The sequence below is a fragment of the Falco punctatus genome (genome assembly GCF_963210335.1).
Source record: "Falco punctatus genome assembly, chromosome: 2".
Lineage (NCBI taxonomy): Eukaryota > Metazoa > Chordata > Aves > Falconiformes > Falconidae > Falco > Falco punctatus.
The window spans coordinates 94,668,812-94,681,775 of record NC_137581.1 but is presented as its reverse complement, the minus strand read 5'-3'; the positions used below and the strand labels follow the sequence as shown (position 1 = coordinate 94,681,775).

The window sequence follows — 12,964 nt, the reverse complement described above, 5'->3', positions numbered from 1 at the left end:
TTGCTGTTAAAAACAGAGAAAAAGAAAAGGGATTTTTTTGGGGGGGTTTGTGTTGTTTTTTTTTTTTATCGTTTCCTTTTCTCTTTATATTTTCTTCCCCTTTCCCTGTTTTTTGCTATCTAACCACCACTTTAGGCCTGTTCAATGCATCTAATGAAAATGTTACTCATACATAAAGTCTCAACATGCCTTCTCATAAAAATACTGAAGTTACCAAGCGGAAATCTATAGGGCCAGATTGCAGTCCATCCTGTAAGCTCATTATATGGGGGAAGGGTAGGGAGTTTTCTCAGGCAATGCCTCCTTCCCTCCCTGCAAAGGGGGAAGGGGAAGGAGCAGCTGCTCTGCATGGACTTGGCACAGCCACATTGATGCAGTCCATGCTGGAGGGTGGCTGGCATGGATCCCCTCCCCATGAGCGTGATAAGGGACAGGGCAACAATCATGCCATGAACTTCACAGGCTATTTTTCATAAACAGACCTCACAGATCTGCCAAATCTAGGCAGTGCTTTTTGGTGCTCGACCAGGGGCTGAGGTTTACTGCGCTCCTTGCCCCAGCACCACACAGATCCCCAGAGGAGGCCAGAAGCTCTGTGTAGTGCATCCCCCACATTGCATGGGCAGGGCGTGCTACAGCTGCCTAAAAGTTCCCGTCTGCCCTTGTGACTTTTGTGGTCTGGCACCCTGCCTCAGATGTCCCTCCTACCAGTGGCTGGTGTGACAGAAGTGCATGTGATACGTGGGAGCGGACCAGGTAGGGAGCAGCACAGTTCTCCTGCACCATCTGCAAGCAATGGGTCTGTGCTAAAGTCAGTCCGAGCTCAGCCAGCACATCTCAAACCTTGCTCAAAGGCTGCACCCAAACGTGGCTATGTCATGTAGGAGAGGAGCAAGTTCAAATCGATGCACCTACTCACCACACAACATAGATGCAGTAAAAGTAGCTCTATATAAATAACATTTAAATAAAACAAAGACCCCGAGATTGCTGTTCTCTTTCATATCCTTCTTTCACACAGCAAAGCAAAGAGGTGAGAGCTTCTGCACGTGGCTGCGAATAACACTCTGTAGAAGCAGCCCTCGCTTCCTCCATACCGGAACAAGAGTCAGCGTAACATTGCAGTTATTTTGTCTTTCCCACCTCTCTTTACTAATTTTTGGCTACGGGCAGAGACCTGAAAATCAGTGGCATGTCTGTCTTCTTGCTTGCACTGCCCTTCTACAAAGCACATGAGAAGACATGTAACTATCTAATTGCGAGACAATACACCTCTTTCGAGCAGGCTCCCTGGAATACCTGTAAGGCGGGAAATGACATTAATTCTGGAGGAATCCTTCCCGCTGGCAGGCAGCCAGAGATAGCAGACACGTAATAGCTTTTGGGCAGCCACAGCACAGAAATTACAGCAATTCACCAAGGACACTCCCTCTGAGCTTCTGCTTTCTTGAAGTAATTGCAAATAATATCACTTGGATTCAGATAGCTGGAGGGGAAATGCAGGCACCGATGAAGCATGAAAGCCTGGCCAGAGACCTACAATAATCCTGCATAAAAATTCACAGCTGCCCGTTGTTAAAAATAAAAACAAGACCATAACCCGCTTTGCTTTCCATCAATGAATTTCCTTTTGTTTCCCTTCCCCCACAGCCTACCCTCCCCTTCCTGCGTGGCTGCCTGCACCCCACCAGCAACCCTGCCTCCTCCCCCGGCACCTCGGGACAGGGTGACACCAAAGGGTGGCTTCGTCCCCACTGAGCCGCCTCCGCTGCTCTTGAGGAGGGGACTGCCTCTTCGTGAATTTTTATCTGCGCTGTTGTGGTGCAAATTCCTTATCGAGTAGGGCTGTCTGAGAGATGCTGGTCTTCCTCCCTACCCACAAGACTGGGTGCTGGCCTCCCACTCCCCCACGCTTTCGGTTCCTCCCTTACCTCAGAAAGCAAAACCTTCCTTTTCTCCACGTAGCTTTTCAGTGGCAAATGGCATGCATGAGTTGATGTACGGGCACATTCAATGCCCATGCACAGGCTGCACATACACCATTGCATACACATGCCCCAGCGAAAACTAAGACCCAAGGCTTATAGGTGCCTGAAAAGTAGCTCTTGCTGCGAGCATTTCTCTGCCTTAGTTTCTTCACTGCTCTCAGACAAGGCAAAATGACTTACAGTGGGCTCAGATTTGCCCTTACAACTCGTGTATTGCATTATTTGAGTTCAGGGACCCTGTCATAACTCCCCCCTCAAAATGCGAGTTTGTGTCTCCAATCCTCCCGGCTAAGGCTTCCCAGTTGTTTCTGAGATCCTTCCTTCTGATTATCCACTAACACCTGGCTTTGTGCTGCTTCTAGTAACTTTCCACTCTTTTAAAACACACTTCTCACACACAAGCTGGAAAAACTGGTTTGTGTAAGCTTTAGGTAACCCTTTGTGCCAACCCTATTTCTAGCTCAATATCTGAACATTATGGTTTAACGGCCAAGGATTGTTCCCAACAGAGGAGTTAAAAAACATTTGGGGTGGAGAGGAGAGAGGGGAATTCAGACCCACAGTTACATTTGGCTGAAAACTTCCTATAAAGTTTATGCTAAGATTCATATCATACGTTTATGGGGAGCTATTTCCAGGGAACCAGGTGTACTAGCATGTCATCACTAGTTAGAAAGCTTTTATTTGCCTTGGGATTAAACTGTTCCAAAAATAGGTGACTGGTGACCGATCATATGCTTGAGCAGTGAATCATTATTAATATTGTTAATTAGGGACAAGCCATGCAGTCACAGGACAGAGCCCGGAATAAGTCTGCATAAACTATGTGTGGAATGGTGCCAGTGGAGACTGAGTCTTGCTGGGGTTTTAAGCTCCTGAGCCATTTGCCTTCACTATCTCTAACTGCTTAAACACAAAGTCTGAGTCAACACTAAAAATCAAATAGAAATGTTACTGTGTTTACAGGAGGTATGTTTGCCTCGGTCAGAGACCATTCATTTACCAGTTTGCATCACTGTACAGGCAAGGTGAGCTCCCTGCGCGCTGGGCTATGGCGAAGCAGCCTCACACAAACCCGTCCTTCTGCTGTAGGAAGCTGAATACTCACAAGGAAACACAGCTAGAGGTTCACAGGATGTTGGTAAAGGGATGTCTGCGTGGGATGCAAATAACCTACAAAAGGCTGTAAACACACTGAAGTCAAGGCAGGAAACATCTGTGGGGGTCACTGAGGAGCCATGGAGAACTCAATCCATTTGACATTCTATGAGTCATGAAATTTTTAAATGAAGGGCTAGCTGTTCACCAAAAATATTTCTACCTCTTTCATTTTATTTGTCTGTCTACACAACTGGTGAAATTATATTCTATGTCAAGCAAACTGTCTTCCAGACAGAAAAAAAGAAAAAGCAATTTGACTCTGAAACACAGGGGAGGTCTAGACCTATACCCTGTTAGGTGCTTGAAGTTTGAGTGCTTTCAGGGTCTCCTGAGAGACAAAAGGCCTGGTTTGGAGAAAGCAGACTTCAGATTCATGGAGGGAGCGTGATTTAGAAGTCTAATAGCTATGCAAGTAAACTTCTGTGAAGTTTTCCAAGATGTTTCAAATTGGGCACAAAAATAAGTGAAACCATCCATTCCTTTAGCCATTCAGGTTTTTACCTTTAGATCCTTAACCTTTCTGATTTAGACCTTTTCAACAGGTGTCAGCTTTATAGGTTTGATTTTCTTCCCCATTCCCTCCTGTTTTAATCAAGCTGTAAAAACAGTCATGGCTAAGCACCAGTAGAGCCCACCATCCACTCCCAGTTCTTTTGTGCAAGTTGATCCATCAATGATCAGGCTGTAACCATAAGTATTTGACTCTCTTATTTTTAATTCGAGAAAGATGCCCTGCCATTCTTATTTCTTGGTGCTGTTTGTATTAAGTAGTACTGTCATTGCTAGGGGATAAAATATCTGTCCTTCCAATGCAATTAATGCCAGAAGCCAAGCAGTCTTTATCCGGGAAAAAATGGGAGAAATGAGCTTACACTAAGACAAAGGAATTCAGGTTCCCCTCTCAGCTCCGAGTGAAAACCACTCTCTAGAAATGAACAAAGATCGCGACAAACAGTAAATCCCTAGTCACCTTTAAAAGAAACCTGGAGAAGGCACCAGAAAATGCATTGTACAGAGCAAGCCTAAGCTGAGGTCAAGATGATCAGGTACATTTTTTCCATTTCTCACCTCACTTCCATAATTCTGTAGCATATGAGATAACCTTCCTTTTTATAAATGATATAAACTTCTGCATTGACTACTTTTTCCCCAAGGTCCAAAGACTACAAGTTTTTTAGTATTGATCTTAAGTTAACCCTGCACTGTGGATGTGTCCTAGATTTGTTCAAGTTCTCCCATTTTTGATACCCTGATTAGAACTATGTCAGAGATGGATTTTTCTCCTTGGGTATAGTGCAATCTTCATTATATAATGAAGACATTGTTAAACCAGCAAGACTGCACATGTGGGAAAAATAAATTAAAAGGTCAGTGAATAATGATGGCTCCTGTCAGAAGGCCTCTTAAGAGAAGAAAAGCTATCAAGTAAGGTGAGAAAGAATAAACTTTCCCTCAAAACAAAAGGGCTTCTTTTTCTTTCTGTTAGAAATTGTTATTCTAACAGAAGACTGTTAGAAATCAGCAGCAATGGCACAGAACCAACAACAGCATCTATAAGGGAAGTAGTATAGTTCTATATGTGAGGGCCATCCGACTTGATAAAAGTTTCACCCAAACTACAGTCTCTTTTTATTAACACTTCCAGAAAAAAAAGTATGCATCAGGGAGCCTAAAGTGATTTTGCTTTGAGTGTATAGTAAAAGTGGCAGTACCTATAACTTGGCTTGTTTCCCTAGCATTCGGAGTTTTATATCTCGACTAAATATGTGTGAGGAAGGTGACCAACTGCACTCATTAGCTGGTATTCGGGCAGGGCACCCATGCCCAGGAAGTATTAGATAGCATAAACACAGAGATCAGACACTGAGATAGGGGCATAGTAGAGGAGCAACAACTCAGGTCTGGCTAAAGTTCAGCATGATCAAAATTGGTTTGGAAACTAAAGGTGGTCATATTCAAAATCTGGAAAATAGATTGTAATTGGCTAAATAAAACTTGTGCTGAGTGTCACACTGTTCCTGTAAGCTTATAACTTTGGTTTTGTTGTTGGTTTGGCTTTACAGAGCACTGCTTTGACAATAGGACTCACCTTGATGTCGGTAAATGCAGTTTCAGCATCTGACCTACATCAACTGCTAAGCCAAGGTGGTGGCACAAAGGTATGGGCTGCGTTGCAAGAAGCATCTTGCAACACAGCGCTCGGGACACTTTCTGATCAAGATCAAAGGTTAAAGCTTTAGCTTCAATTCATAGGCTTCCCATTCACACAAAAGATGTCTTACAGAGAAGTGTTTACTTATTCAGTGTTTCATTCATTACATAGCCTGTTATTGTCCTTATAAGTACAGGTCCCCACGATAAGCCTTTACAAATGTATCTGATTATTAAGATACAATCATTACTGTATTTGAAATACATCTTCAAACAGGAGACTAGGAACAGTTCACAAATCAGTATTCTTTCGTGTCTTTCAGAGTCCAACCTTTGCAAAGCATGACCCTTGCACCTGAAATTACACTTGGCAGACTTTCAGCTCAGTTGTCAAACATCATCACAACTGATAGGGGCTGTATTGACATGAAAATGAAGTGCCCACCTATTCCTTTCCACTGACTGCATACTAGCTGCTAGCCAGGCAGCCCCAGATAGCAGACAGACCAGACAGTTTGGGAACCATAGATGTTAGCCTGATGCCAGCCACGAGTGTCATTAGTGCCCTTTCGTAGCATATTTGACCTGCATCAGAGGAACATACCTCTCTCTGCTCACAATCGGTCTAAAGCTACTACAAGTGGGCCGTGGAAGAACATTTACAAACAGCAGGGTATACATGGAATATCTGAAAATATGAGCTTGGTCCAGAATAAAAATAATAGCCACATCCTTTCCATGCATGATATCAAACCCCAAATGGAATGTACCTTTCAGAAATGATTGTTTGCCTTTGGAGAAGTACATTTTGAGTTTCTCAAAATGCTACAGCCAGACTGAAATTCTAGAAATCAGATGCAATGTCTGCTGTCTCAGTTCTCTGCCTCATTCACGGATATACTTAAACATCTTAAACACATGTTTATCAAACCTAATATTTGTGACACAGGGCTCTAGCTTAAAATGAAAGGCTTGCCATTCACATAGCTGCAACTTGCAGAGAACTCTATTCAATGCTTGCACGGAGTAGTCATTACTTACAGGCAATTGTCTGCTAGTGCTACCCACACCTCGGCTGTTTGTGCAATGAGTCACTGCAAGCTGCAATTCGAAGCAGAATTTCTTCATCCTGCAGTAACCTCGTACTTTTTTCCTGATTACCTGCTTTCTCTTTCACTAGGCAGAATTAGTAAAGTGCAATTAGTGATAATGCCATTTGTCCTCAGGCTGCTAATTCTTCTTAAAGCATTTATTCTTTCCAGTACCTTACATATTACATCAATAAAGCTGCCAGAATACTGAATGTAGCATGCAATGGGCTGAGATCCCAGAAGAAAGATGCGCGTATTCTGCTGAAAGGAAGAATATTGGTTCACCGGAGTTTGATTTGACATGTAAAAATATTTATATGGAGATATCATGGAATTTGGTTTAATTCCACTTATGTCTTGTGAAAATAACTTTGTACTCTATATCAAGAGGCAACAGATTATTCTGTACCTTTCTCTTTCTCTCTCAGTGCCGGAGGACAACGCTGGAGGAAACCAGACAATGCCTTATCATTTTCCTAAAACTATTTCCAAGCATTCATTCTAAAAATCTGGGTGTTAAAGAGAGCAGACTATCAGGCAGTTCATCTTGAGTGTCTGCTGTTTTCTTTTCTATTTTTTTTCCTGCTCCAGTTTCTGGTTAGATGCCATCTCTCTCCCTCTCCATTTACTCCAAATATTAAAAAAGTGGATGGGTGTTTTTACCAAGCAAATCATTCCTAACACCTCAAATAAATGAAAGGGTGTCTTTTCCTACTTTCTTCATGAGTAGAGCAGAATAAAATACCTTTACACCCCTGTGAAGCCACATTTCAACTCTTTTATGATACTCTGACTCAGACTCAAACAGTATATAGATTCACGTGGAGTGAATACACATTGTGCCTCTTAATTCTGGCATCTGTCCTCACACGGATGCTTTTGGATAGCATTCTCTTAACCCTGTGGGGAAATTACAGAAAATTAGCAATGGCTTTATATGACAAGCCAGATCTAAATAACTCACAGTGCTCAGCTGATCTATGTGTTTCCTTGGGGTCACCCCCATGTTGTGTCGTGTCCTCCGTCCCATCCATCTGTCCGTGTGTGTGTGTCCCTGGCCCCTTCTCTTTGCTTCAAAAACAATATCTGAAAGACAGATTTGCTCATGTGAAAAACTGAACCTGGAGAACAGCAATCTGTTCCCAGATGGCAGAACACACTTGCCCCTCTGAGGTAGTTGGGACTGGCCCATGAATGAAACTGCACTTACCAACAGATAAGGCTGAAACCCAACCTGGAGATTTGCTCAGAACAAGGGAAACTGAGAGTACAGCTCTCATAATCTCTACCAAAGTGACATTGTGATGGGAGGGGCAGCGCTTTATCTGCTGTTGATCTTGAAAAGTGTGTTGGCTGCAGAATTGATGCAACATTATCAGTTCATTCACTTTCTTCCCTTTGTCAAATCACCCCCAGTTTTGATACAGAACAAGCATTTTCAGCAAGGACGGGTGGCTTTTACCAGTTTATCCTGTGTTACAAGGGTGCACACTGTTCTCTTCTTTAATGATCTAAGGAAGGGTGGCAATGCCTCACAGTCAGAAGTAAATTCAGAGAAACAGAAAAATGAAGGAGGTTTACTTTCCAAAAGTCATACCCTAAAGGAGAATTACAGCTGTGCAGCATATAGCTAAACCAAGTGCTCCACTGCCACTGAAAAAGCTCCCACTTGTTGCTGTTGCCACCTACGTGGCACCAGGGTGGCAGAACCACCTTCCTCCCTGTAGACCCTGCCCAGCCCACTCATCACTGCCAACATACCCTCCTGTGGACACCAAAAGCAGAGGCCTCAAGGCCAGGGGATAGGTTCTGCCTGCCACGAGATCTTCATGGCTCCTCAGAGGAGCACTGCCTGCAGGCAGCCCCGAGATGCTGGTGAGTGACAGCAGCTGGGGTTGAGTAGCCCCCAGGGAAACAGCCTGCTCCCAAATGTGGGGAGGGTCATCCATCCGCAACCCGGCATGTCATTGCACCAAGATTTGTTCTTCTTGATCACTAAGGTAGTTTTGCTTGTGTAATGAAACCAAGCGCAAGTTAGCCCTTCTGTTCAGAGCTCCTGAGGTGTACCAGTGCCTGCTGTACATCAGGTTCATCATGTTAAGCCCTGCCTGTGGTTCTTTTCACCTTTCTTACCTTGCAGTCATATTACAGTGCCCTGGCACCACTGGGCTTTGACAGCAGGATAGCCAGGGGCAGATACCACATGGCATAACCAGACTTTCTGATTGTGGCATGGAGGAGAAAGCAGACTGTAACTTGGAGACATTTTTAATCTGGAGAGTCACTGAAACAAAACCTGCCAGTGTAATTAGAACTGGTTGGTGAGTCTTGGCCTGGTGAGGAATAGATGGTAGAGACTGCAGGAAATTCTGTGGGCTGAAGTTGTGCGCTGCAGACAGATGTGTGCCAGCTGCTCAAGCCAACTGGTCCGGTGGTCCCTGCCAGGTCACTTCTGTGAGGAAGAAGAATCACTGGACAAGTCAGATATCCTGTGATATCTGCACCTATTTACAAAGAAGATGGTTTCAAACATCCTTGTACCAGCCCTCAGCCATAACAAGTGCTCCCAGCTTTACCTTCCCAGGCCCATACCATCAGTCCTGGTCCAGGCAATACTGGTGCTTGGTTTTTGCCTCTCTTTCTCAAGCATTTATTTTGCCTGTGAACAGGGGAAAAAACAAACCCATGCCTCTTTCCCCCTTTCTTCCTCCCAGCATCAGTGAAAATACTATACCCACAACACAAATTTAGGAGTAACCTCAAATATACTTTTTAAGTTTAGGCAGCAATTTAAATGTGTTTTGGCTATGGGCCAAGCTGTGCAGGGAGGACAGGATTCCTCTGACTGCAGATGCTTACAAAGCGAGTGCTGGTATCTACATTAGTCAGTGTGACTCCTCTTTATAGCAGAGAGGAGCAAATGTTTCCAGGGAAGGAATCACCTGACCTACTATTACACTGACCTATTATAGGTGAGATTACTCACACCCTTGAGAGGTACTTCTCTCCCTGGCTGCAGGGGGAGATCAGGGTGGTGAGCTCAGCTGCTTTACAGACATCTAAGGTCATCTGAAATGAAATTCTGCCAGAGAACCAGGCCTCAGATACAGCAGACCTCAGATATCTCTTACCTACCCTAATGATGCTGAGGTGTCCCCTTTTAGTAATTTGTTTTTGCTCCCATATTTTGCTGTGTCTCTTCAGCCTGGTCTGAGTACTACTAAGTTTCTGTTGCTTCCATACTGCTATTTTTGTGTCCTCCTACAGAGAAGGTTACATTTATCAACAAGGTGAAACGTCTGATCCTTACCTAGACAGACTTGTGATGCTCTTGTGGCACATGAGTGTTCCGAGAAAGTGCAAAGCTAGCATGGTGATTACTAATGTATCAGGTAACAGCACAGATGGTAGCAAGGGAGCGATGTCCTCTGTGTAACTAATGACTATCCCTGTAAATAATCCCTCAGGGAAAGGCCCTCTGCACCTAAAGGCTTCTATTTTCTGCCATTTACATTGGTTGGCTCAAGAAAACATACTGCCATTCCTGACAAACCTTTCACTGCCTGCACCCTTAGGCCATCACAGCTGTAATCACAATATACTGCTGCTAAATCTTTCGGATGTGACCACACCCTCAGTGCAGGATCTTTTTCCCAAGAGCATAGAAGATGGAGGAAGACAGATGACACTCCCTACACAATGCTTGCAAGGGAAAGCATGTGTGGAGGTGATACTGGGGATAACAACTCGGGCTCAGGAACAATAGTGATTACAGGTAGAAACCTCTCTTCACCAGTTAATGCACTCAGAGAATGAAAAAAGAAGAAACACTCAGAGGAAGCAAAATGTAGTGGCAAAGGCTGAGACAGAGGACTTGAAGGAATTGACATGTGGAGAAGCTTTGACACATTTCCATAAACTACAGAAGCTGGAAAACTTCCGCTCAGCGCATCCTTTGGTATAGTTGCTGCACTGTGCAAGGCATTGCCAAGCCAAGCACTACCAGTGCCCACTGCTCCTTCTTTGGGGGAGCATTTCTGAGTGTGCTTATTCACAGCAACATTGAGAGACCCCATCAGCGTAGATCAGTAATGCTGCATCATGTGCACTACACACAGAAATACAGCAGCTCCTGCCCTGGAAGAGCTGTACTAATGTTGCAAGGGAGGGTAACGTGGGCAAGAGAAAGCCCTGATTCATCCTCCCACAGCATCTCCTTTACCATCTGTGTGTCCCAGCATCAGACACCCTCTCTTGTCCCTTCTGCAAGCTGGTCCTTGCTCATTGCTGCAAAGCCTCCCTGGGGTGTGAGGAACGAGGGTGCTGCAAGAGCAACATGACCCATTATGAAAAAGTGGCCACAGCAGCTAACGAGATCACACTCCTCAGGCACCCCTGCAAGGATTACTCTTCAAAGAGCAAAACTTTTGAAACACCTTGCAATAAGATGAATTGGAAATTATCTGATATTTCCTAACAGCTTTTTCTCAGCATGCAGTTTGTTGGGTTTTTACACTCTTGATCTTGCTTGGCTATTTGTTTCCATTCTACCAGCAATTTTATTCTAACTCTTCTTGTTTTGAACTACTTCTTTCTGACAAAACTTCTCCCTTGATTTCACTAGATATATTTTCAACTTTAATCTCTAAATGAGTTTGTTGCAAGATATTTTTATCTGCTGTTTTTTGTAAGAGTCAAAGGAGTCAAAGTGTTGGGTGTTTTTTTCTGTTACGAAAAGTGCCAATTCAATATAACTAGATCTGGGTTTATGTTTTAATGGAAATCCTGATGTTCTGAGTAGCTCTACAAGAACAAAAGTTGTAATCAGTAGCCATTGAAAATAAATGTTGCTTGTAAATAACATAATCCTAGGTAGATTTCCTTGTCCCAGGGATTAAAGAGAAAGCAAGATGCAGTCGTGTCTCCATATACAATGCCTTATTTCACCTTATTTAGAATACCTTGTATAAGTTTCAGCATCTTTATTTCTTCAGCTCTATGGAGATGACAATAAAGCAGCTGTTAGCAGAGCTTGCCACATGTTTCCTGATGGAGTAAAATGTTTCCCTATGTGATGGCTCAGCTTTTTATCATTGGATTTTTTATTTTTTTTTCAGAGTGCATTTGCCTGATTACTTTGAATGGAGAGAGAAAAATTCTCTGCCTTGATAAACTCGATTGCACTCAGAAATGCTGAACGGTGGCCACAGTGGGTGTCATGGTCTTATTCTCATTCTACATACCCACTGTTTTGTGCATCAATAAGAAAGGAGACCGGGTAGAGTAAAATCAGGTATCTGACAGGCAAACTATACTTGGATGAAGAAGACAGGAAAAAGAAATATCATTCAACATTTATTTTATTTAATTGTCCTGCCTCCTACTCATTGATTCACCAGAAATGCTTGCAAGAGTATTCTGATGTCATGGTTGTCCTTGCAACCTTAAAAAAATCTGGTTTTCCAGGAGCTCAGCCATGGGGAGGCAGTAAGTAAATCTGTGCAGTGTATGTCTATGTTCAGCCAATGCTGAAATTATATGCAGTATGACCTCTAGTGCAGTTAGACACAGACACTAGACATACAGTTAAAAACAGATGTTAGCACTGAATTAATAAAAAACATGTCCAACAAGAATCCTGCCAATCACTGTGTAAGAAACATGGCCTCCAGCAAATTAAAGGTTATACAGCATGACACGGATTCTATAAGGCTGTCTTCCCCCATGTTGGGGAGTGTACACCCCACTGCTTCTGAGCTGGGGATGTGCAGACAGTATGGCCACCCCACAGTGCTCTGGTGGGGTCCTCAGCCCACCCAGACGCACAGCAGCACTGTTGCAATATGGAAGCTCTCAGCATTTGGAAGAAGCACCATGAAACTGGAAGGAAAAGAAGTCAGACTGAATAGCTACACCTATTTCTGATGTGTGCACAAATCTTTTATGGTCCTCCTGCCCCAGCTATATCAGCTGGCCTAAAAAAAAAGCTTTAAACTCTCCTCAGAGGGCTTTATTCTGAGTCTTTAGTCCACCAAACCTCCATCAATACTATTGCTCTAATGGCAGAGACATTGTGCATCTTTTTCTAATTAATGGGGATTACAGGAGAGAGTGTCAAATGCCAGGTTTGAAATGCCACTAACACCAGAAATTCCTGAACTGGCCATTGGTGTGGAAAGAGACAATTAATTTGAGACAGCAGGAAGGTGGTGGTAAGAGCTTACAGAAGACTTTCAAGTGTCTGGCAATTTCTGGTGTTTACATTTTTAAAGGGTCCTGATATTAAAAATATACAATTCCCCAACATCCAAATTTCATGAGGCTTTAAAAACTCTAGATGAAATACAGTGAAACTGAAGCAGTGAGAGATCATATCCTTTTTGCAGAAAATCCAGTCAATACTGCTGCACGTATACTACAGAACAAATGCAGCTTTACTAGCCTGGATAACTCATGCACAGCACTGCCCTGTGCCAGAGAGACATATGAATTTTTCTCCCCCAGACTAAAAGAGCAAAGTACCTAACATACTGTTGGGGACAGAAGTTATATTCATTTTAGAGCTGAGAAAAG

At 43.4% G+C, this 12,964-nt stretch overlaps 1 long non-coding RNA gene across 3 annotated transcripts in view; it reads right to left on the bottom strand.

Moving 5' to 3' along the window:
* Nucleotides 1-12,964, bottom strand: part of LOC308059481 — a 199,387-nt gene that overhangs the window by 125,789 nt on the left and 60,634 nt on the right. The window contains exon 4 of one of the 3 annotated variants that reach the window (XR_013926265.1): nucleotides 7,356-7,477. The exons of the other annotated variants lie outside the window; for them this stretch is intronic. This is a non-coding gene — a long non-coding RNA (uncharacterized lncRNA). The remainder of the gene's footprint in view (nucleotides 1-7,355; nucleotides 7,478-12,964) is intronic. 3 annotated transcript variants of the gene reach the window in all.